The 25,014-nt window shown below is 35.3% G+C and overlaps 1 long non-coding RNA gene across 1 annotated transcript; it reads left to right on the top strand.

Moving 5' to 3' along the window:
* The first annotated feature begins 280 nt into the window (after window positions 1-280).
* On the top strand, window positions 281-25,014 carry LOC128217229 (uncharacterized). Its single transcript, XR_008258208.1, has 6 exons — window positions 281-334; window positions 2,368-2,444; window positions 8,617-8,706; window positions 16,763-16,843; window positions 21,063-21,208; window positions 24,906-25,014. It is a non-coding gene; the product is annotated as an uncharacterized LOC128217229 (long non-coding RNA).

A 25,014-nucleotide genomic window follows, 5' to 3' on the forward strand; every position in this document is an offset into this window, starting at 1 on the left:
TCTGTGAAATATTTCTGAAACACAAAGTTACATAATTATCCTGTAAATGTAACAGGGGAGCTTAGATAATGGTGATAAATGGTTCAGGCCAATCATGCCTGTCAACGTTTAGTTTGTGAAACTCTAGCATCTACAGTTTATAGTCTATTTACTTGAAACTTGATCATCATTTGTGTTGCTTTTAAAGTTGGTTAAGTTTGATAACAAGTTATGTATGGTCAAAAAGTAGGTTGCTAGTTGAAATGTTTGATAGTACATTTTTTTTGCTACTTTCCTACTTATTCCAGGTAATGAACTTGCACAGTACAGATTAAGATAACGAGGTTGCATGCAGGTAAGCACCTTTTTTTGCTACTAGATAAAACTATAAAAGATAGTTAAAAGATACACATAGAGTTTCTAACCTGACAGTACATGCTATAAAAATCTCCCACTAATTTGTTCTAGGCAATGGACTAGGCTGTAAAGACTTTGATGGAAAGGGTGTCATGCCAGGTGTAAGAACATATCTCTTGGAAGACTGTAATATTCAGGTTTACAACCTGTTTCTGTGAAATATTACATATGCATAGTTACATATTCATCTTATACATGTAACAGGGGAGCTATTGTGTTCAGACCATCCATGCCTGTCAACAATTAGTTTGTGAAACTTTACCATCTACATTTCCTGCTGTATCTATTTGAAACTTGATCATCATGTGTGTTGCTTTTAAAGTTGGTTAAGTTTCATAACAGGTAATGGCTTGTGAGCATTCTCGATGATGCCACATGCATACATGCCATATTTCTGGAGACCATTCCAGGGGATTCGTTCACAAAGGCTGAAATTTCAGGGGGATTTTGGTAGTATTCAGGGGATTTTTTAAGCTGGTCTTAGTTGGGGAAATATCAAAATTTAGACTCAAGTATGAAAAACCTATATCTTTTTTAACAGAAGTATTTTATAAATGATCATATTCTTATTATACACTGTCATGTCATAATGTAATGCACTTGCCAAACGTTAACAATTCTGCTTTAAAGTTTTCATTTTATGTAATAAAATCAAGAGTTTTTGTGAGACTATTTGTCGGCATGTTATCTTGAATATGGGTCATCTCTAGTCAAAAACTAGGTCACTAGAACATTAATCTTTAGAAGAAATATTTCATGGTAATAAATGCAACAATTTTTATTAAATCTTGATGAAACATGGTCAGAATTCTTGTCTGCATTATATCTTGCATATTTATAATATGGGTCCAGCTGGGTCAAAATCTAGGTCACTAGGTCAAATCTTAGGAAAAATGTTTCCACGTCCTAAATTCAACAATTTTTATCAAATCTTAATGAAACTAATGGTCAGAATATTTGTCTGCATAATATCTTGCTTATTTTTTATATCGGTCATCCTGGGTTAAATTTTAGGTTACTTGGTCAAATCTTAGGAAATTCTTTCCACCGTCATAAATTAAACAATTTTTGTCAAATATTTATGAAACTTGGTCAGAATATTTGTCTGCCTAACATCTTGAAAGTTGTTTAATATGGGTCATCCCCGGTCAAAATCTAGGTCACAAGGTCAAATCTTAGGAAAATGAATTCCACGGTCATAAAAATTCATTAACCTTTGTCAAATCTTTATGAATCTTGGTCAGATTATTTGTCTACATGTTGTCTGAAACATTTGTGAATATGGGTCTTCTCAGATAAAGAACTAGGTCACTAGGTCAAATCTAAGGAAATATTTTCACGATGTCATAAAAAAATTATATGCTTACCAAACCTATTCAATTGCTATTTAATAAACACACATCTTAATCAAGAATTTCATATCAAGCATATTTTTCAAAAATTTCAATTTTAATTAACTTTAAAAATATTTGTGTACATGAACTTTAAGATGATAAAGTGTGACATCTAGGGTCAGAAACTAGGTCTCTGGGACAGATCTGATTGGAAAAGCTGATAAAATGTTCAATTTTTCCTCACACAAATGGAATAGTTCCTGTTGATCAGATTATTTGTATGAACAATATCTCCAATAAGTATAAATATGGGTCTTTTTGGTCAAAAAAAATATTAGGTCACTAGCTCATTCCTAGGTTTGCAAAATTGTATCGTCAAATAAAAAATCCGGCTTGAATGGCCGGCGTTGCCACATTGGCGTCTTGTTACAAATGAAATCATCAGTTCTTGTTATAGTTTCCTTTTGGCATTTATCATATATTTTTGAAAATATTAATTGTAATCCATGAAGTTATTTTCTCCTAAGTGTAGTTGATTGCTAACATTCAGTCTCACTCATATAATGATGTTTCACTTTGTCATTATTGCCTGTTGTTCAACTTCCCTCTTTGGTTATTTATTATTTGTTTATTTCAGGGGATTTTTTATCCACCGCCAGGAGACCAGGGGAGGATAAAAATTCCCAGGGATTTTTCCCCCCACCTGGGGATGTGGTATGTATGCAAATGGTTTACTAAAGTCTTCATCAAACTTAGGTGGAATGTTTTTGGTTTTTTTGTTAACATTTTCCTTCAAACAGCTTCTCCTAAATCATGGGAAAAAAAATCAACTTAACTTTGCAGGAATGTCCCTTGGGTGGTCCTCTTCCAGACTCCTTCAATAACTGGTTCCTGGTATAATAATTCAGAACTCTGGTTGTCATGGCAAACTGTAGTTGCCATGGCAACAAAAAGGAAAAATTTTGTGTCAGAAACTGCTGGTCTGATTTCAGCATAATTTAAAAAAAATTCTCCTAAGGTGACCATAAATGAAATTCCATCACCCCATGTGTAATTGTTTAAAAACATGGCCGCCAATGGGTGGGCTACGTTGCACTATATTTTTACGTAGAAAACTTTTTGAATCTTCTCCTGATTGGAATCCGCTTGCTTGATTTTAAAATAGTTTCACAGAAATGTTTCTTAGGTGAACCTCTTATCAAATTCCTTTCCCTATGTTGATTTGTTAAAAACATGGCCACAAGGGGACGGGGCTGCTTTACATTATATGTCTATATGGAAAACTTTGATTTTTTTTATCACCTCTTCAGAAACTATTTGCCCTATTTTAAATAATTTCACTGTAGTGTTCCTAAAGTGACCCTCAGTAAATTTTTAGCTCGACTATTTGAGAATATGGAGAGCTATACTACTCACCCATGCGTCGGCATTAGCTTCAGCTTTGGCGTCACACCTTGGTTAAGATTTTGCATGCAAGCACACATAGGTTAATATCTCAGCAACTACTTGTGGTATTGCATTTAGACTTTATACAGTGGTACTCAACCTTCGAACCTACCTGATTAACCAAGTTAGAAAACTGTAATTTGCATTTAATGCAAATAATAGGCCTTTATTATTCGACTTAGAAATTTTGGTTAAGGTTTTGCGTGCAAGCATATATAGGTTAATATCTCAGCAACTACTTGAGGTATTGCATTGATACTTGATACAATGGTACTCAACCGTCCAACCTACTTAATTAACCAAGTTAGATAACTCTTGTTTGCATTTAATGCAAATAATTGCCCTTTATTATTCAACTTAGAAATCCTGGTTAAGGTTTTGCGTGCAAGCACACATTGGTTAATATCTCAGCAACTACTTGAGGTATTGCATTGAGACTTTATACTGTGCCACTCAACAATCAACTTTCTTTATTAACCAAGTTAGATAACTCTTGTTTGCATTTAAATTTTTATTATTCGACTTAGATATTCTGGTTAAGGTTTTGCGTGGAAGCACACATAGGTTAATATATCAGCAACTTCTTGAGGTTTTGCATTGAGAGTTGATACGATGGTACTCAACCATCCAACCTACTTAATTTACCAAGTTAGATAACTCTTGTTTGCATTTAATGCAAGTAATTGCTCTTTATTATACGACTTAAATCTGGTTAAGGTTTTGCGTAAATCTGGTTAAGGTTTTGCGTGCAAGCACACATAGGTGAATATCTCAGCAACTACTTGAAGTATTGCATTGAGACTTGATACAATGGTACTCAACCAATTAACCTACTTAATTAACCAAGTAAGATAACTCTAGTTTGCATTTAATGTAAATAATTGCCCTTTATTATTCAACTAAGATATTCTGGTTAAGGTTTTGCGTGCAAGCACGCAAAGGTAAATATCTCAACAACTACTTGAGGTATTGCATTAAGACTTATACAATGGTACTAAACTATCCAACTTACTTAATTAACCAAATAAGATAACTCTAGTTTGCATTGTATTCAAACAATGGCCCCTTTTTTAAACATAGAAATTCTGGGTAAGGTTTTGCTTGTTACCACTTTTAAGTCAATACCTCAACGAATACCTCATGTATTGCATTGAAATTTTACACACATGCTCCCAACCATTTAACCTTCTTCTTTAAGCAAGTAAGATAACTCTATCTTTGATATTATATAATTTTTGCCCCTTTATTATGCGACTAAATTCTGGTTAAGGTCTTGCATGTTAGCACACATGGGATAATATCTCAGCAATTACTTGATATATTGCATTGAGACTTTATACAATGGTATTCAACCACCAAACGTAATTGAATAACCAAGTTAGATAACTGTATTTTGCAAATAATGGCCCTTTATTATTAGACTAAAAAATTCTGGTTAAAATGTTCCATGTAAATACATTTATGTTAATATCTCAGCACATCATGTATTGCATTGAAATCTAATCTTACAGTGATCCATGCATGTTTCACCAAGACTTTTCAATCCTTACATTGAAAAGCGGCGGAATAGTCGAGCGCACTGTCTCTGTGACAGCTCTTGTTTTTACTCCATGTTGATTCATAAAAATACATTGTTGCCAGGGGCGGGGCTACTTTTCACTTTATGTCCATAATATTATGAAAACCTATAAAAATCTTCTCTCATCAGAAACCATTGACCCAATTTCAAAATAACTGCACAGAAATGTTCCTTAGGCAACCATATATTTCTTCACCTCATTGTAATTTATAAAAAAACATGGTCACCACGGGCTTGTTTTCAATATTTTTTTATATGGAATTTGTTGAAAATCTACTTCAGATACCATTGGCCCAATTTAAAAATAATTGCACAGAAACTCAAATTCCTTCATCACATTTATAAAAAACATTGTCGCCAGGGGCGGGGCTAATTTTCAATAAATTTTTATATTATGGAATTATTTGGAAATCTTGACTTCAATTCTGTCTTTGGCATTTGCCCAGTGCCACTAAACTGGGTTTATGTTTAAACTTTTTGCTACTGAGCATTCTGTAGCTTTTTGCATAAATATTCAAAATCTATTGGCATGATTTCAAAACATTTCCACAGTTATATTTCTTAGATTACCCTTTTTATGCCCCTGAAGCTGGGCACTTAAAAATTGCACTGTCAGTCCGTCCGTGTGTCCAGCTCAATAACTTGTTCCTAGGCTGTTACTTTCTCTTGTAAGGACATATTTTAAAATAACATTGCCACATGCGTTCCACATACCAAGACGATGTGTCATGTGCAAGACCTGTGTCCCTCTAAGGTCAAGGTCACACTTAGGTGTTTATTCACAATGGAATGCTGCATATAAGGACACAGAGTATAGGTTGTCGTGTCCAGGCTGCAACTTTTTCTTGTATGGACAGAATTTAAAATGACTTACCAACGTGTGACGTGCAAAACTCTTGTCCCTACCTCTAAGGTCAAGGTCATACTTAGTGTTTTTCTTCTAAATGGAATGCTGCATATAAGGACACAGAGTATAGGTTGTCGTGTCCGGACTGTTTCTATCTCTTGTATGAACAGATTTTAAAATAACTTTCCACATGTGTTCGACATACCAAGATGACATGTTTCATGCAAGACCCATGTCTCTACCTCTAAGGTCATGGTCACACTAAGGTGTTTATTTAAATTGGAATGCTGCATATCAGGACATAGTGTATAGGTTGTCATGTCCAGACTGTTACTTTCTCTTGTATGGACAGATTTTTAAATAACTTGCCACATGTGTTCAACATACCAAGACGAGCATGCAAGACCCATGTCCCTACCTCTAAGGTGAAAGATACACTTAATGTTTATTCACAATGCAATGCTGAATATAAGAACATAAGAGTGTAGGTTGTCAAGTATGGGTTTATTTTTTATGTTCGGTGGCAATTTAAAATAACTTGCCATATGTATTTGACACGTAAAGGCAAGATCAACTTTTCATGAACTGACAAAGTTCTTAGGTCAATGTCACATTGGGGGGCATTTGTCACATACTGTGACAGCTCTTGTTATTAAATTTTATGGTTTTTTTTAGCTCACCTGAGCATGAAGTGCTCAAGGTGAGCTATTGTGATTGCCCTGTGTCCAACGTCCGTCATAGTCATCCCTTGCCAACAATTTGACTGTTTACACTCTAGAGGTCACAATTTGGGTATAATCTTAATGAAACTTACCCTCAATAAATTCTTGGATGAGTTCAGTGTTAGGTCAACTGAGTTAAAAACTAGGTCACCAGGTCAAATCAAAGGAAAAGCATGTTAACACTATAGAGGTCACATTTATGACTGTATCTTCAGAAGACTTGGTCAGAATGTTTATATTGATTAGCTCTAGGCCAAGTTCAAATCTGAGTCATGTGCAGTCATAAACTAGGTCACCAGGTCAAATTCAAGGAAAAGCTTGTTTACACTCTAGAGGGCACATTTATAACTGTATCTTCATGAAAATTGGTCAGAATGTTTATATTAATAATATCTAGGTCAAGTTCGAATCTTGGTCATGTGCAGTCAAAAACTAGATCATCAGGTCAAATTTAAGGAAAATCTTGTTAACAATCTAGTGGTCACATTTATAAATGTTTCTTCATGAAAGTTGGTCAGAATGTTTATATTAATAATCTCTAAGTCAAGTTTAAATCTGGGTCATGTGCGGTCAATAACTAGATCATTATGTCAAATCATAGGAAAAGCTTGTTAGAACTCTAGAGGTCACATTTATGACTGTATGTTCATGAAACTGAATCATGATGTTTATATTGATTAGCTCTATGCCAATTTCAAATCTGAGTCATGTATAGTAATAAACTAGGTCACCAGGTCAAATTTAAGGAAAAGCTTATTAACACTCTAGAGGTCACATTTATAACTGTATCTTCATGAAAAGTGGTCAGAATGTTTATATTAATAATCTCTAAGTCAAGTTAAAATCCATTTCATGTGTGGTTAAAAACTAGGTCACCAGGTCAAATAATAGGAAAAGCATGTTAACACTCTAGAGGCCACATTTATGACCATATGTTCATGGAACTTGATCATAATGTTATTCTTGATGATCTTTAGGTAGAGTTTGAAACTGGGTAATCAGAGGTCAAAAACCAGGCCACTAGCATAGAAAAACTTTGTAAACACTGTAGAGGTTACATTCTCTCTTTGATCACCATGAAACTATGTCAGAGTGTTTGTGTTATTGAAGTCTATGTCATGTTTGAAACTGGATAACCTGAGTTCAAAAAATAGGTCACGAAGTCAAATCATAGAAAATATTGTTAAAACACTGTTGAGGCCATATTTTCTACTTTATCTATATGAAACCTGGCCAGAATGTACTTATTACAGCAAGGTAAGTTTTATACTGACTTTAATTGATGGTACTTCTTGTTGAAATTATGTTTGTATTACTGTTCATACATTACTTTTTTTCTCATTTCATCCCTACCTATTAAAACCTCCACTCGCCTAATTTCCCTTGAATTGTTTTGTGCCATATAAAGAAAAATAGATAATCCTCTATAAGAAATTAAACAATGTTACAAAAAATGTACATATTGGCACTATGCAGATTTATTGAAAATATACTCTGTAATTTAATAAAAAAAAACTTTCATGATGTAGTCAAATGTATGTATACTAAGTTTTCAATGTTTTGTGCATTCTCATGTTGAACAAGTGTTTTAATCACACTCACTGCTAAAATACATTCTGAATTGAATTAAACCATTTTTTATGTTTATACACCATCCATAACAAGAACAGAATATAAAAATGTACAAACAAAGACAAGTACGCATCCTTAGTAGCAGACCACCAGACCGACATTTCAAATTCTGTAAAACTGTAATACCCTCAACTATAATATTTTACATGTAGCATTGAAAACTAGTCCTAAATTTGTTTTATTTAAGTCGTCTCATGTTGCACTTTCCATTGCCCTGAAAAACTCCTATTCCCTCCCCCTGTCACAATTGCCCGTGCCCTGAAAACACTTATTTCACACTTGAATTGGATCAGGTAAGCGATACAGGGCCTTGAGGGTCCTCTTGTTTAAATAAATAAATATTTTTCATGTTTTAATTTTGGGGCATTAAGGGGGCTTGGGTCTAGTATGTTGTCCAATCAATACCCAGTGGCTTTAGAACCATTTGTCCAATCAGGTGAGTGGCATTGGGCAAACTTGGCCCTCCCTCTTGTTATGAAATTGAGGTCAATTTATTTTAAGTCATTTGAACACAGTAATTTACCAGCTCACAACTGGCCATCTTGATATGAAATTGAGGTCAATTGATTTTAAGTCCTTTGAACACGGTAGTTCACCAGGTGACGACCTTTTCTTTTGTGTCTTACTCTGAATGTACATGGTATCTCCCACTTATTCCAGGCATTGGTCTAGTGTTGTACAGACTTAGATGAGGAGGGTCCTTCTGATGGCAGATGTTCATCTCTGGGATTGGATAACTGTTTTATGCAGGTATGCAGCTTGTTAATACTGTAAAACAATACAGTAAAAGATGGTTACACAATATATACAGGTCCTGTTCATGTAACAGGGGAGCTGTTGTGATCGGTGGTTGTTCAGCCATGCCTCTTCAACATTTAGTTTGTGAAAATGGAGATTGACCTTGTTTATGCAATAGAGGCCACATAAAATCTACTAGAAAGTGAATGTCTTAAGAAAAACTTACGTTCAAATACGGTGTCCCATACATCATTTCAAATCAAAGACCCTGTGGTCCTTTTGTTTATTCTGAATTTTTGCCTCGACCACTTGTAAAAGTGGGTCATATGCGGTCAAAAACTAGGTCACTAGGTAAAATCTTAGACAAATCTTTGGAACATACTAGAGGTATAATACATGGTCAAATTTTCATGACACTTAATCAAAATGTTTTCCTTGATGAACTCTTGGTCGTAAATAAAAATGGGTCATGTATGATCGAAAATTAGGAGTCACTAGGTCAAATCTTAAAAATCTTGTCTGGAACCATATCATGGTAATGATTGGTCAATTTTTTATGTTCAAAATTGGTCTTGATGTAATATTGTCTACTTAAAAAAGTGGGTCAGTGAGGACAAAAACCAGGTCACAAGGTAAAATCTTAGAAAATATTTTGTAACATACTGGAGGCATTATACGTGGTCAATTATTCATAAAACTTAATCAGAATGTTTTCTCTGATGAAATCTTGGACTTGTTTAAAACTGGGTCACATATGATCAAAAATTAGGTCACTAGGTCAAATTTAGAAATTGTTTGTCCGGAATGGAAATGATTAGTCTGATTATGTTCAAACTTGGTCATGATATATCCCTTGATGAAATATGGACCGCTTGTAAAAGTGGGGTACATGGGGTCAAAAACTAGGTCATTAGGTCAAATCTTAGAAACATCTTTGAAACACATTAGAGGCATTATATAAGGTCTAATATTCATGAAACTTGACCTTTGATGAACCCTAAGACATGTTTTAAACTGGGTCACATGTGATAAAAATTAGGTCACTAGTTCAAATATTTAAAAAAATATTGTCCGAAACTATTTTATGGTGGTTATTGGTCTGATTATGCTCAAACATGGTCAGAACACTTTTGGGTTAAATTTTGACTTTGTTGTAATTGTGGGTCATATGAGTCTAAATCAAGGTCAATAGATCAAATCTTAGAAAAAGTATTGGGAACACACTAGAGGCAATCTAATATTCATGAAACTTAAACAGACTGTTTTTCTTGATTGTTGTTAAATAGTTTAAAACTGGGTCACATGAGGTCAAAAACCAGGTCAGTAGGTGAAATCTTTGAAAAATCGTGTCCCAAACCAAACATTGGTATTGAATATTTGCCTAAATGAAATCTTTCAAGAGTTTTAAAATTGGTCACATGGTATCAAAAACTAGGTCACTAAGTAATATCATACAGAAAACTTGGGAACACTTTAGAGGCAATACATCTGCACTAATTTCTGTGAAACTTATTCAGAATGTTTGCCTCGATGAAATCTTGGAATATTTTGAAACTAGTAGGTCATGTGGGTCAAAAATGAGGTCGCTGCGTCAAATCTTAAAAAAACCTTGTGGACACCTAGGGGCTATATTTTTTGCAATATACCTAGACCAATCTTCATGAAACTTGATCAGAATGTTTGCCTTGATAAAATCTTAGATTAGTTTGAAACTGGGTAACATGGAGTCATAAAGTAGGTTTCTTGGTCAATTCTAAATGCTACATAATAAATAATATTTTTTTTGTAATTCATACAGTTGCAATCAAACTTAAACTCATATATATATATATATATATATTAGGTATGGCAATGAGTACCCAAGTACTCGAGTACTCGATAAATCATCAGGGTACCTGAGTATCAAATCACTTCTCGAGTACTCGAAAAAAATAAATATTTGTTTTATAAAATTCACCAAATTCACAATTAACAGACGTAAGTATCAGATCTTTCGTGTTTCCAAGCCAACAATTAACGGCCCCTCTAATCCCTGCTGTGTACACAATAGACCATACTAAATTATTATGCCCCCCTTCGAAGAAGAGGGGTATATTGCTTTGCACAGGCATGTCGGTATGTCGGTCGGTCGGTCGGTCGGTCCGTCGGTAGACCAAAGCTTGTCCGAGTGATAACTCAACAATTCCTGGACGTATGGTCATCAAACTTCACATGAAGGTTGGGCCTGACCAGTAGATGACCCCTATTGATTTTGGGGGTCATCGGGTCAAAGGTCAAGGTCACAGTGACCTTTAATGGTAAAATAATTTTAAAGCTTGTCCGAGTGATAACTCAACAATGCCTGCACCCATGGCCCTCAAGCTTGACATGGAGGTTGGGCCTGATCAGTAGATGACCCCTATTGTTTTTGGGGGTCATCAGGCCAAAGGTCAAGGTCACAGTGACCTTGAATGGTAAAAGGTTGTCCGAGTGATAACGTGACAATGCCTGCACCCATGGCCCTCAAACTTGACTTGGAGGTTGGGCCTGACCAGTAGCTGACCCCTATTGTTTTTTGGGCTCAATGGGTCAAAGGTCAAGATCACAGTGACCTTGAATGGTAAAAGGTTGTTCGAGTGATAACTCAACAATGCCTGGACCAATGGCCCTCAAACTTGACTTGTAGGTTGGGCCTGACCAGTAGATGACCCCTATTGTTTTGGGGGGTCATTGGGCCAAAGGTCAAGGTCACAGTGACCTTGAATGGTAAAAGGTTGTCCGATTGATAACTCAACAATGCCTGCACCCATGGCCCTCAAACTTGACTTAGAGAATTGGCCTGACCAGGAGATGACCCCTATGGTTTTTGGGGGTCATCTGGCCAAAGGTCAAGGTCACAGTGACCTGGAATGGTAAAAGGTTGTCCGAGTGATAACTCAACAATGCCTGCACCCATGGCCGTCAAACTTGACTTGGAGGTTGGGCCTGGCCAGAAGATGGTCCCTATTGATTTAAGGGGTCATTGGGCCAAAGGTCAAGGTCACAGTGACCTGGAATGGTAAAAGGTTATCCGAGTGATAACTTGACAATGGCTGCACCAATGGCCCTCAAACTTGATTTGGAGGTTGAGCATGGCCAGAAGATTGTCCCTATTAATTTTAGGGGTCATTGGCCCAAAGGTCAAGGTCACAGTGACCTTGAATGATAAAAGGTTGTCCAAGTGATAACTCAACAATGCCTGCACCCATGGCCCTCAAACTTGACATGGAGGTTGGGCCTGACCAGTAGATGACCCCTATTGATTTTAGGGCTCAAAGGTCAAGGTCACAGTGACCTTGAAAGCAAACTCGACAATTCTTGGACCTATGGTCATTAAACTTGACATGAAGGTTGGGCCTGCCAAGTAGATGACCCCTATCGACTTTGGGGGTCATCAGGCCAAAGGTCAATGTCACAGTAACCTTTAATGCAAAAAAGTTAACAAATCTTCCCCCAATGATATCTCGACAATGCCTGAACCTATGATCATTAAACTTGACATGGATGTTAAGCCTGACCAGTAGATCACCATTATTGATTTTAGGATTCATAGAGCCAAAGGTCAAGGTCACAGTGATCTTGAATGGTAAAAGGTTGTCCGAGTGATAACTCAACAATGCCTGAACCCATGGCCTTCAAACTTGACTTGGAGTTGCATCTGACTTGTAGATGACCCCTTATGATTTAAGGGGTCATCGGGTCAAAGGTCAAGGTCACAGTGACCTTGAAGGAAAAAAACTTGTCTTTTGATAACTTGACAATGGCTGCACCAATGGCCCTCAAACTTGACATTTAGGTTTCTGGTGACCAGCTAATGACTCTGGATTTTGAGTTCATAGAGTCAAAGGTCATGACGGTCATAACACACTTTATCCTCACACTTTAATGGTCATAATCTTAAAACAGCAACAAATCAGCTGTCATTTCGGTCCATGCATATTTCATTCAATTGTCCATATAATCCTGACAACATGGCGCTCAGGGGGGGCATAATGTTTGACAAACATCTCTTGTTTGACAGTTGTTGTGGTAGTTGCAAACTGTTAACAAAGGGCCCTAATTTCCAAATAGCACTGATGTCAATTAGTGAAGCTTTGATAGCGGTACATCTCCTACTGAATTGTTTTGTTTACCAATTAGTGTGTTTTCACCAAACAATGGATGTTGACGAGCGTTACGTGCATTGATTCCTGAATGGGCGTATTTTTGCAATGATTATCGCAATTGATTGGTGGATAACTTAATCATGGAAAAAAACAATATTAATAAGGAGAACATAATTATATTTCAGTAGGAAAATTTATCATTTTAAAAAGTTTTTCGTAGAGAAAACAACTAAACAATATTGCTTGTTGTATTTCTGTATGTTGTTCATTATTGAGTGTAGTCTCGATCATCTCGACACTTGAATATGATCAGAGTTTTACTTTCCAGAGTTTTTTTATATAGTAGTACATATACGTATAAAATGAAATGAAAATGACAAATTAAAAGCATGAAAACAATATTTGTTTTCTTTTTATTGATTTCTCTGTTAAGGTACATAATGACAGTCTTATTTAAAGATGAAATGGCCAATATTACAACCAACGCACAATGTACATGACCAATACATGTATACACAAACTTGTCTTTCCCGATAACCAATTCAAGTTATCTGAGTAATCGAGTACTCATCGGAAGATTGTCTGAGTACTCGAGTACCAATTTTACTACTCGTTGCCATCCCTAATATATATATATATATATATATATATATATATATATATATTTATATATTTCACTAACAATTGATTTCCATTCCTTGACTTAGCCCAATCAGGCGGGGATATCAATTCAACAAATTTGCTTGTTCTAGAACCCAAACTCTTGTCTTCTGTGTTAATGTAATTATTGCCTTTCATGTTCTTTTCTGTTACTGTTCCACATCTGTTTGTCTCCAATTAGCTGGCCCATGCAAATCTACAAAGCTGTGCTTGACAACACTGGTTTCTTTTGAATTTATCATGTTTTGCCTAATAATTTGCCATGCTTTGCAAATAGAAATAGTGTCCAACAATAACTTAAGAACACTTGCACCCAGGAACTTCATACCTGTTGTGCCAGTTGGTCATGACTAGTTGATGACCCCTTTTGATTTTAGGATCAGTCAAAGGCTAAGGTTAAAGTCGCCATATAGGTAGCAGTGACCATGAGGTAAAATATGGTTTCTGCCACAGGGGGCTTAAATTAACAAAAACAAAAAAAAAATGTTTCTGCCCCCTGTGGTTTTGGATCAATATCTAAGGAACACTTGCACCCAGGGATTTTCAGGCCTGTTGGTCAAAGGTCAAGGAAGCCTTAAGGTAAAATTAAGGTTTCCACTGAATATCTAAAGAATGCTTGAGCCAAGGAACTTCATACTTGGTTTGCTACTTTGTCATTTTTAGTTGATGACCCCTATTGATTTTGAGGTAAGTAGGTCAAGGTCACAATGACCTTCAATTAAAAAAACAATTTGAAAGTCACCAGGTCATTCTCACACTTCTTTCTGCTCAATAACTTAAGTATGCTTGGACCCAGGAATTTCATACTTGGTATGCAGGTTTGTCATGATCAGAAGATAACCCCTGTTCGTTGGTCTCCAGTCCAGTTTTTGTGTCACCTGAAAAGACGACATATAGGGGTTACTTTTGTCGGCGGCGGCAGGCGGCGGCGTCGTTGGCGGCGTCCGCGTCCCATTTTCGCTTGTCCAGGGTATATCTCCTAAACTATTAGTGGTATCAATTTGAAACTTCATATGTAGATAGATCTAATTGAGGGCAAGTGCAGTGCACAAGAACTGTTACTCTTGCTTCCATATTTTTAAAGTTATTGCCCTTTGTTATTTTTCATGCTTAAAGTTTTGTCCGGGGCATATCTTGTAGAATATAAGAGTTATCAACTTGAAACTTCATATGTAGATAGATCTCATGGAGGGCAAGTGCAGTGCACAATAACAGTAACTCTTGCTTTTTTAGTTTTAAAATTATTGCACTTTGTTAATTTTCATGCTTAAAGTTTTGTCCGGGGCATATCTTGAAGAATATAAGAGGTATCAACTTGAAACTTCATAGCTAGATAGATCTCATTGAGGGCAAGTGCAGTGCACAATAACAGTAACTCTTGCTTTCTTAGTTTTAAAGTTATTGCCCTTTGTTAATTTTCATACTTAAAGTTTTGTCCGGGGCATATCTTGAAGAATATAAGAGGTATCAACTAGAAAATTCATAGCTAGATATATCTCATTGAGGACAAGTGCAGTGCACAATAACAGTAACTCTTGCTTTCTTAGTTTTAAAGTTATTGCCCTTTGTTAATTTTCATGCTTAAAAGTTTTGTCCGGGGCATATCTTGTAGAATATAAGAGTTATCAACTTGAAACTTCATATGTAGATAGATCTCATGGAGGGCAAGTGCAGTGCACAATAACAGTAACTCTTGCTTTTTAGTTTTAAAATTATTGCCCTTTGTTAATTTTCATGCTTAAAGTTTTGTCCGGGGCATATCTTGAAGAATATAAGAGGTATCAACTTGAAACTTCATAGCTAGATAGATCTCATTGAGGGCAAGTGCAGTGCACAATAACAGTAACTCTTGCTTTCTTAGTTTTAAAGTTATTGCCCTTTGTTAATTTTCATGCTTAAAGTTTTGTCCGGGGCATATCTTGAAGAATATAAGAGGTATCAACTAGAAAATTCATAGCTAGATATATCTCATTGAGGACAAGTGCAGTGCACAATAACAGTAACTCTTGCTTTCTTAGTTTTAAAGTTATTGCCCTTTGTTAATTTTCATGCTTAAAAGTTTTGTCCGGGGCATATCTTAAGAATATAAGAGGTATCAACTTGAAACTTCATAGCTAGATAGATCTCATTGAGGGCAAGTGCAGTGCACAAGAACCGTTACTCTTGCTGCCATATTTTTAGAGTTATTGCCCTTTGTTAATTTTCTTGCTTAGGTTTTGTCCGTGGCATATCTCGTAAACTATAGGAGGTTTCAACCTGAAACTTATTCCGTAGGTATATCTGATTAAGGGTTCAAATGCCACCTACAATTGAAAGTTAAATGGCAACATCATTGTCTATAAATGAATAAAATGCCAATCTAACAGCTATAATGTCGACAGTAAATAATTCGTCAGGAGACACATACGACTCGCGGAGTTCTAGTCTTAAAAACGATTTGCCTCGGAATCTGCTAATTATGACATCAATCAACATCGCAGCCTTCAATTCAGTCATATAAGATAACTTCCAATAGAACAGATCTCATTTTGTTTTAAAGCATTGGTGACGCTCTTAGCCCCAAGACATCAGTTTTCAAACATATTTATGATAACTGCAATCTGCTCATTTGTCAGCATACTTACATCACTGGTTTCCAGATATTTACACAAAAATATACTCATGCCAAGACAAAAAAAAAAGTTATCTTTCTGTGAGAGTTCTGCTTTAAAATTTCTTTTCACATGTGTTGAGTACATAAATATGAGGTGTCACATGCAAGACCCATGTTCCTACCTTGCCAAAGGTCAAGGTCACACTTACAGATTATCATTATTGAATGCTTCATATTTGCCATTATGCATATAAAGTACATAGATGGTCTTGTCCGGGCTGTGATTATGTCATATATTCACATATGGCAATTATAAGGGTAATATTTTGGATGAAAGACCCACAACCCTTCTTCAAGGTTTGAGGTCAAACAAAGAGTTTAATGGTTAATGAATGCTGCATATATGCATATAAATAGATGATCTGTGAATGCGCTGTAATTTTTTTAGCATTTTAGGATTATAAAAAATGTCATAAGAAAGACCAACGACCTTGCCCCAAAGTTTTAGGTTATACTTATTATGAAATGATTATTAAGGCACATAGAGTTTAGTTGGTGTTTTCCAGGCTGCAACTTTGATTTGCTTGGAGACATTTTAATATTACTGTACTGTATTTGGAACATATGATGTGTCTCGTGCAAGACTCTTGTCTCTACATCTAATGCATTATCATTTTCTTACCTTTTGCAGACAAGAAAAACTACTACTGTCCTGACTTTGATGGGACCCAAGATGTCATAAACAGATCTCGGGGAAGACTGTAGCATGCAGGTATGCACCCTGTTTTCTGTGAAGTATTACCGTAATAGATTGTAACATATTGAATCATATACCTGTAATGGGGGAGCTATTGTATTTGGTTTTACAGTCATGCCTTATCAACATAGCTGTCAGACTTTTCAACCCCAAGATTTTCCCACCCCTCTGTTATTTTTGAAATCAAAGACCTTCCAACCCCTTTGTCATTTCAACCCCTAAAAGTGCTAAGACTTTACAACCCCCCTTAAAACACAGTCTTCATTCCCTAATGAACAAAGTCTTTTCAGCCCCCCTTAAAACACAGACTGATTAGCCCTTAATTTATAAACGAAGTCTTTTCAACCCCTTAATTTCTCACCCGTTTTAGCTCACCTTAACCATAGCCATGGGGTCAAAAACTAGGTCACAGAGCCCAAATATGGAAATACCTTGTTATCACTCTAGATGTAACATTTTCAGCCTTAATATCCTGGAAATTTGTCAGAATGTTTGTTATGATTATTTCTAGCTCAAGTTCGAATATGGGTCATCTTGGGTCAAAAACTAGGTCACAGAGCCCAAATATGGAAATACCTTGTTAGCACTCTCGAGGTAACATTTTCATACATCAGAGAAGTCAAATCCCTGTTATTCCGCTTTAATTATCAACAAGTCTATAGCACAAAGTTTAACTGAGGTGAGTGATATAGGGCCATCTTGGCCCTATTGTTTAGATAATTATACCTTAACAATAAACAAATTATTTTCATTTATTTTTTAAAAATACTTAACAAATATGTAATACTTGCAAAATATACACACTTGAAACACATTATAATACAATAATTCATAAAATATTAACATGGAAATAAATATAAATAAAAAATGCATGTTCATTCAGCTGTTTAGTTGCTTAGCCATAAATCTCCATTATCCCCCTGAGTAAATCCTCACACAATATACATACATGCCATATTTTCTGGAGACCATTCTGGCGGATTTGTTCTGAAAGGCTGAAAATTCAGGGGGATTTTGGTAGTATTCAGGGGGATTTTTTTGAAGGTTTAAGTTGGTGAAATTTCGAAGTATTTTGAACAAAATGTATTCACATATATTTTGTTATAAAAACCTTGAACTTTTTCATTGTACAGAATTATTTTATGTCATGATTTATCATATTCTTATGGTACACTGTCATGTCATACTGTAAATTAAATTTAACTTCCTCAAAAGTCTTTAAAAAAATTCTGCTTAATACTATCAGCTATGATGACGTTCAGACAATAAGAGAATGGAATGAAAATGATTAATTTCTTCTTTTCCCATTTTTTTTTTTTTAAATCTCGGGGGATTTTTATCTCCCAGCGGGAGACCAGGCGATTGATCCAAATTTTGAGGATTTTTGCCGGGAGGGGTGGGGGATATGGCATGTATTACAATGGGTACCACTTAAGATACCCATGGTCAAAATACCCACTCCTCAAAAATTGCAAAGTATTCAAAATACCCACAGCAGAATTTTCAGGGTATTCAAAATAGTCCCACAGTAGAATTTACAGGGTTTTCAAAATAGTGGGTATTTTGACTACCCTGTAAATTCTGCTGTGGGTATTTTGAATACCCTGAAAATTCTGCTGTGGGTATTTTGAATACCCTGAAAATTCTACTGTGGGTATTTTGAATACCCTGAAAATTCTGCTGTGGGTATTTTGAATACCCTGAAAATTCTGCTGTGGGTATTTTGAATACCCTGTAAATTCTGCTGTGGGTATTTTGAATACCCTGTAAATTCTGCTGTGGGTATTTTGAATACCCTGTAAATTCTGCTGTGGGTATTTTGACTACTTTGCCATTTTTGAGGTGTGGGTATTTTGACCATGGGTATTTTTACATACACTCTTTAAATCAGGTAATAGTAACTTGAAAATGACAGTTGATTAAGATTGTAATTTTAAAACAGAACAGAACAAAATATTTATTACACTTAAGTATAACAAGTGTATGGTCATAATAACACATAACATACAAAAACTATATATGGCATGCAACAATTTTAACAAATATCATATTATTCAATAAATTTATTTGATTTTATTGTTTCTGGTATTAAAATGGTGAGAATGAATTTATATTATATTTTTAATTGAATATCAAGTAAAATTGAAGATGTTATTTAAGATGGATCAAACATAAATCACGTATAAGTTATGTATATAACCACCTTTGACTGAGTATCATGCATCATAAGGTCAAGGAAAACGATGCAAATATGTACAAAAATAACACGCATAGGCCAAAATACAACCAAGAAAATTTTAGTCTCTACCCTATCAAATAAGATAGGAAACATCCATAAAACATGAATTATATCAAGAATCACAAAGTTTGAATGCCTTGTCAAAATACATTGCTAATTTTCTAATGAGTATTCTATTACTACATTGCATCAATGAAATATATTTCATCAAACTAATATTATAAATGTGTGCATAACAGTACTTAGAAGTATACTGGTATCTAAGGTCTACATACACAGGGCTTTTTAGAAAATGAACAGATTGAAACATCGGAGAGGTTATCTCCTCTTAAAACAAGCCAAGGTAACTGTTGAATTAATCTGACTATGTTCTAAGTGTTTTACACAAAGTTTAACCTCGCTATCCTGATGGCCATCATTTCAAACTATGAGCAGCTTGATAAAGTTTGTGTATGATTTTCCGAATTTAAAAACCAACAAAAAATTAATTTAATATTAACCTTTTAGCCTTCCCCCATCTTCTCTGAATTATTAGATAATATATATTGGTTATATTCTCAACAGCTAAAATCAAACTGTACTGAATAATTAATATAGAACTGTAAAAAAAAACCCACCTGGCTGACAAAAATAAAAGGGGTTGAAAAGTCTTTCATATAGGGGTTGAAAGGTCTTCACTATGGCTATTAAAACATTTCAATTATGGTTTGAAAATTCATTGATATAGGGGTCAAAAAGTTCAAATAGGTAGGGTTTGAAAAGTCTTTCAAATAGGGGTTGAAAAGTCTTTTAAATATGGGGTTGGAAAGTCTTTCAAGTAGGGGTTGAAAAGTCTTCGTTTTTAGAAGGGGGTGCAAAGTTTTGGCACCTATATATCAGTTTGCACGGCATACTGTCCTGTCATGTCATGTCGAAACATATTGCATATATGCATTTAGTTCCAAAAGTACTACATATTCACAAACTATGTAGCATTTTACTATGTTTAACAAGTTCTGGCCCTTCATTTATTTATAAATTATCTGTAATTTCTTGTGTTACATGTTGCTACTGAAGTATTGCACCTGCAATTATAAAACTTTTTAGAAATGTTGAAAGTCATAGGTAATTGTGCAATTTGTGTGACCTTTAACATTGTCTTAAAAGAGTAATTGCCCTTGACTTATTAAAATATGGCCTGAAAAAATATTGTGATAGTTGTAGCTACAAAAGTATTGCACACTCATGAAACTTCATAGGAATGTTGTTCAGGATGGAAAATTGTGCACCTGGTAATTGTGTGACTTAACTGGCCTGACAGTAGTCTTTGGATGCTCTTACATGTACATGTGTAGCCCCATAAATATTATACATACATTTAACTTCATAGGAATATAGAGGTAACAAGGGAGTTATATGACCAGTGGATGTCCAATCATGGCTGCTCTACATTTAGTTGGTGAACACTGATATCTACATTTCATTTCCAATCTTCTTGAAACTTACTCAGAGTATGTGTCATTGTTGAAGCTAGGTCAATCTGCTAACAGGTAATGATTGGTCAATAAATTCAATGTAGGTCACTTTGTGGAATGTTTAAAAAGCGTGTTCACACTCCAGTATAGGCTATATTTTCCACTAATTTCTACCTCAGTCTTCATGAAACTTTTGTTTAATAAGATTTAGGTCAACTTTGATTAAAGGTTTTGTTGGGCAATGATGTGGCTAGGTCTCTAGATTAAAGATTGCACAGACCTTGTTACACCTTTGAAGGAAATAACTAACCTTTCTTCATGAAGCTTCCTGACCCTTTGTATGCACCTCCATGAAATCTAGGTCATTATGGGTGATATCAAATAAAACATTTGAGTAACATTTTAGTAAAAATCTATGAAATCTTGGTGAAGTTTATGTATACAAATCATCAGGTCTAGTCAAACAGTAGGTCACCAGGTTATGACTTCTTTTGTTTTTTTCTTTCCCTAAATTTGTACAGTATTTTCCCACCTATTCCAGGCAACTAGGAAATGATGTAGCGCTGTATAGACATGGATGATGAGAGACCAAAGACGGCAAAAATTATCTGGAGGTGGACAATTGCATGCAGACAGACAGCTTGTTTGCTGTGAAACATTACAGTAGAAGATAGCTACACAATACATGTAAGTCATGCATATGAAACATCGGAGCTATTGTCATGTGAAGTAATCAGATCATACCTGGTCTGCATTAAGGTCAACTTCGATTATAAAATTATAAGTACGGTAAGGTTTTAAAACATTTAGGGTCTAATAGTCCTCAATCTTTGTAACTCCTTTAAAGGAAACAATTATGTCTTTTATATTTTTTTGCTCTGTCCGTCAGTCAGTCCATAAGTCTGTCAGTCAGTCAGTCAGTCAGTCAGTCAGTCAGTCAGTCAGTCAGTCAGTCAGTCAGTCAGTCAGTCAGTCAGTCAGTCTATCACTACGTCACACTTAGTTTCCCCTCAATAACTATTGATCGCTTAGACCCAGCCACTTCATACTTGGTATGCTAGTTGGTCATGACTAGTAGATGACCCCTATTGATGTTAGGGTCACTAGGTCAAAGGTCAAAGTCACCGTGACCTTGAGGTGAAGAAACGATATGTTGGCAGTGACCTTAAGCTTAAAAATGGTTTCTGCTCAATAACTAAAGAAAGCATGTACCCAGGAACTTCATACTTGGTATGCTAGTTGGTCATGACTAGTAGATGACTTCTATTGATTTTGAAATCAGTAGGTCAAAGGTCAAGGTCAACCTGACCTTGAGGTAAAGAAACAGTTCCGCTCAATAACTCAAGAATGCTTGCACCCAGAAACTTCATACTTGGCATGCTAGTTGGTCATGACTAGAAAATGACCCCTATTGATCTTGAGATCACTACGTCAAAGGTTAAGGTTGCTGTCACCTTGAGGTGAAGAAACGGTTTCCGCTCAATAACGATCCTTTTGGTCCAGGAACTTGAAGATGACATGTATTGATTTTGATATCAAAAGGTAAAAGGTCAAGAAAAACGATATGTTGGCTTAAAAATGGTTTCTGCTCTATAACTAAAGATTGTTGTACCCAGGAACTTGATACTTGGTATGCTAGTTGGTCATGACTAATAGATGACTCCTATCAATTTTGAGATCAGTAGGTCGAAGGTGAAGGTCACACTGACCTTGAGGTGAAGAAACGGTTTCCGCTAAATAACTAAAGAATGGTTGCACCCAGGAACTTCATACTTTGTATGCTAGTTGGTCATGATTAGAACATGAACCCTTTTGATTTTGAGATCACTAGGTCAGGTGAATGAACGGTTAACGATCAGTAACTAAAGAACACTTGAACCCAAGAACTTAATACTTGGTATGCAAGTTGGTCATGTAGATGATCCCTATTGATGTTGTGATCAGTAGGTCTAAGGTCAAGGTCACAATGACCTTGAGCTAATAAATGGTTTCCGATCAATAATTGAATTATGTTGCGCCCAGGAACTTTATACAATGCAAATTTTGCAAAATTAATCAACAACACTTTTTTCTCTTCACTATTTAATACAGGTGAATAAACCAAACTTCACTGTTGGTTCATCTCCAGTCCATAATTACAAATTTCATGTCCATCATTTATTTTTCTCAGCTACGACCACACAAGAGGGGAGACCAGCGCTTTTTAAAAAAATCAATCTCTAGTTTTAAACCTGTCTGTACATTTTTATGAAATCCAGGCCAAAGATAGTTATGGGTTATGTCCAATCAATAATTATCCCCCGCCGAATAGAAGGTCTAGGAAGGGGGATATTGTTCTGGCGTAGGTCACATGGGGTCAAAAACTAGGTGACTAGGTCAAATCTTAGAACAATCTTTGGAACATACTAGAAGCATAATACATGGCCAAATATTCATAAAACTTAAATCAGAATGTTTCCTTGATGCAATCTTGGTTGTAAATAAAACTACGTCACATATGATCGAAAATTAGGTCACTAAGTCAAATTTTAGAAAAATCTTGTGTAATGATTGGTCAAGTGGGTCACATGGGGTCAAAAACTAATACACTAGGTCAAACCTTTCGAACATACTAGAGGCGTTTAACATTGTCAAATATTTATAAAACTTTATCAGAATGTATTCCTTGATGACATCTTGGACTTATTTAAAACTGGGTCACATATGATCGAAAATGAGGTCACTGGGTCAAATCTTAGATTTTTTTGGTCCGGAATGGTAATGATTGGTCAGATTATGTTCAAACCTGGTCACGATGTACCCTTGATAAAATATGGACAGCTTGTAAAAGTGGGGCACATGTTGTCAAAAACGAGGTCACTAGGTCCAATCTTAGAAAAATCTTTGAAACACATTTGAGGTATCATGTTTTGTCTAATATTTATGAAACTTGATCAGAATATTTTTCTTCATGAACTTCTTTCCATGTTTTGTACTAGGTCACATGTGTTTAAAAATTAGGTCACTAGGTCACATTGGTCGGATTATGTTCAAACATGGTCAGAATGTTCTTTTGGGTTAAATTTTGACTGAGTTTTAAAAGTGGGTCATATGAATCAAAAACAAGGTCAATAGGTCAAATCTTATAAAAAAATATTGGGAACACACTAGAGGCAATCTAATATTTATGAATCTTAATCAGACTGTTTTCCTTGATTGTTGTTGAATAGTACAAAACTGGGTCACATGGGGAAACCAGGCCAGAAGGTTAAATCTTTGAAAATTTGTGTCCCGAACCAAACATTGGTATAAAATAGTCAGTTATGTTCAAATTTGGTCAGAATGTTTGCCTGAATAAAATCTTACAAGAGTGTTAAAATTGGTCGCATGGGGTCAAAAACTAGGTCACTTTGTCATTTCTTATTGAAATCTTGGAATCCATGAAACTTTACCAGAATGTTTGCCTCGATGAAATCTTGGAATATTTTGAAACTAGTAGGTCATGTGGGGTCAAAAATGAGGTCACTGGGTCATATCTTAAAGAAACCTTGTGGACACTCTAGAGGCTACATTTTTGCATCATATCTGGACCAATCTTCATGTAACTTGATCATAATGTTTGCCTTAATGAAATCTTACAATCATAGTTTGTAACTGGGTAACATAGAGTCATAAATTAGGTTTCTAGTTCAATTCTAAATGCTACATATGTACAAAAAAAAATTCAAACAGTTGTGATCAAGCTCAAACTCATATTTATATTTCACCAACAAATGAATTCCGTTCCTTGACTTGGCCCAATCAGGCGGGGGATATAAATTCAACGTATTTGCTTGTTCATCTTGAAACTGTGGCGTGATGCTTATTTTCCTTAAACGTAGTTCAAACAGTAGATCACCAATTGATTGATTGTCTTTGAAATTTTTATTTGGTTTGTTAGCATTGTTGGACACACCATGTCAAACAGTGCTGTAGATTAGCCAAAGGATTGTTTTCCAAAAGTGAACCTCTAGGCCATACACTTGTTTGCCTTCTGTAAAATGAGTTTTCATAATGTTTTTCAACAGTTGTGATACTTTGGCATAAGTGTCTTAAATTCTGACGAAACATGATTCTGTTTTATTTAAGGCATTTATATTTGTTTGAGATATAGCCTATAGGGCTTAGTTAGAGATATGAAACATGCCTTGTTGATGAATTACGTATAAAGATAGACAATCGTAATCACCAGTCTTGCTTGTTTACATTTTGATTAACTCTAGTTGCTACATTGAATATTCATGAAACCAACTATCATATTTGCTTATAGTTAAAATGAGCATGTGTTTTGAATTTTACTCCTAATAAGAAGAGTTATGCAGTCTTACAGATAAAAAAATGTTGTTTTTTTTTTATTTATTTGCAGATTGAAATGGTTCGTCTGCAAGCAGATTCAAGCACCGACCACGAACAGTGTTATTTTTATGTTCAATGTATTTTGTATTGATTATTATGTTAAATAAAATGATTATATA

Source organism: Mya arenaria, chromosome 14, assembly GCF_026914265.1.
Source record: "Mya arenaria isolate MELC-2E11 chromosome 14, ASM2691426v1".
In the NCBI taxonomy this organism is placed as follows: Eukaryota; Metazoa; Mollusca; class Bivalvia; order Myida; family Myidae; genus Mya; species Mya arenaria.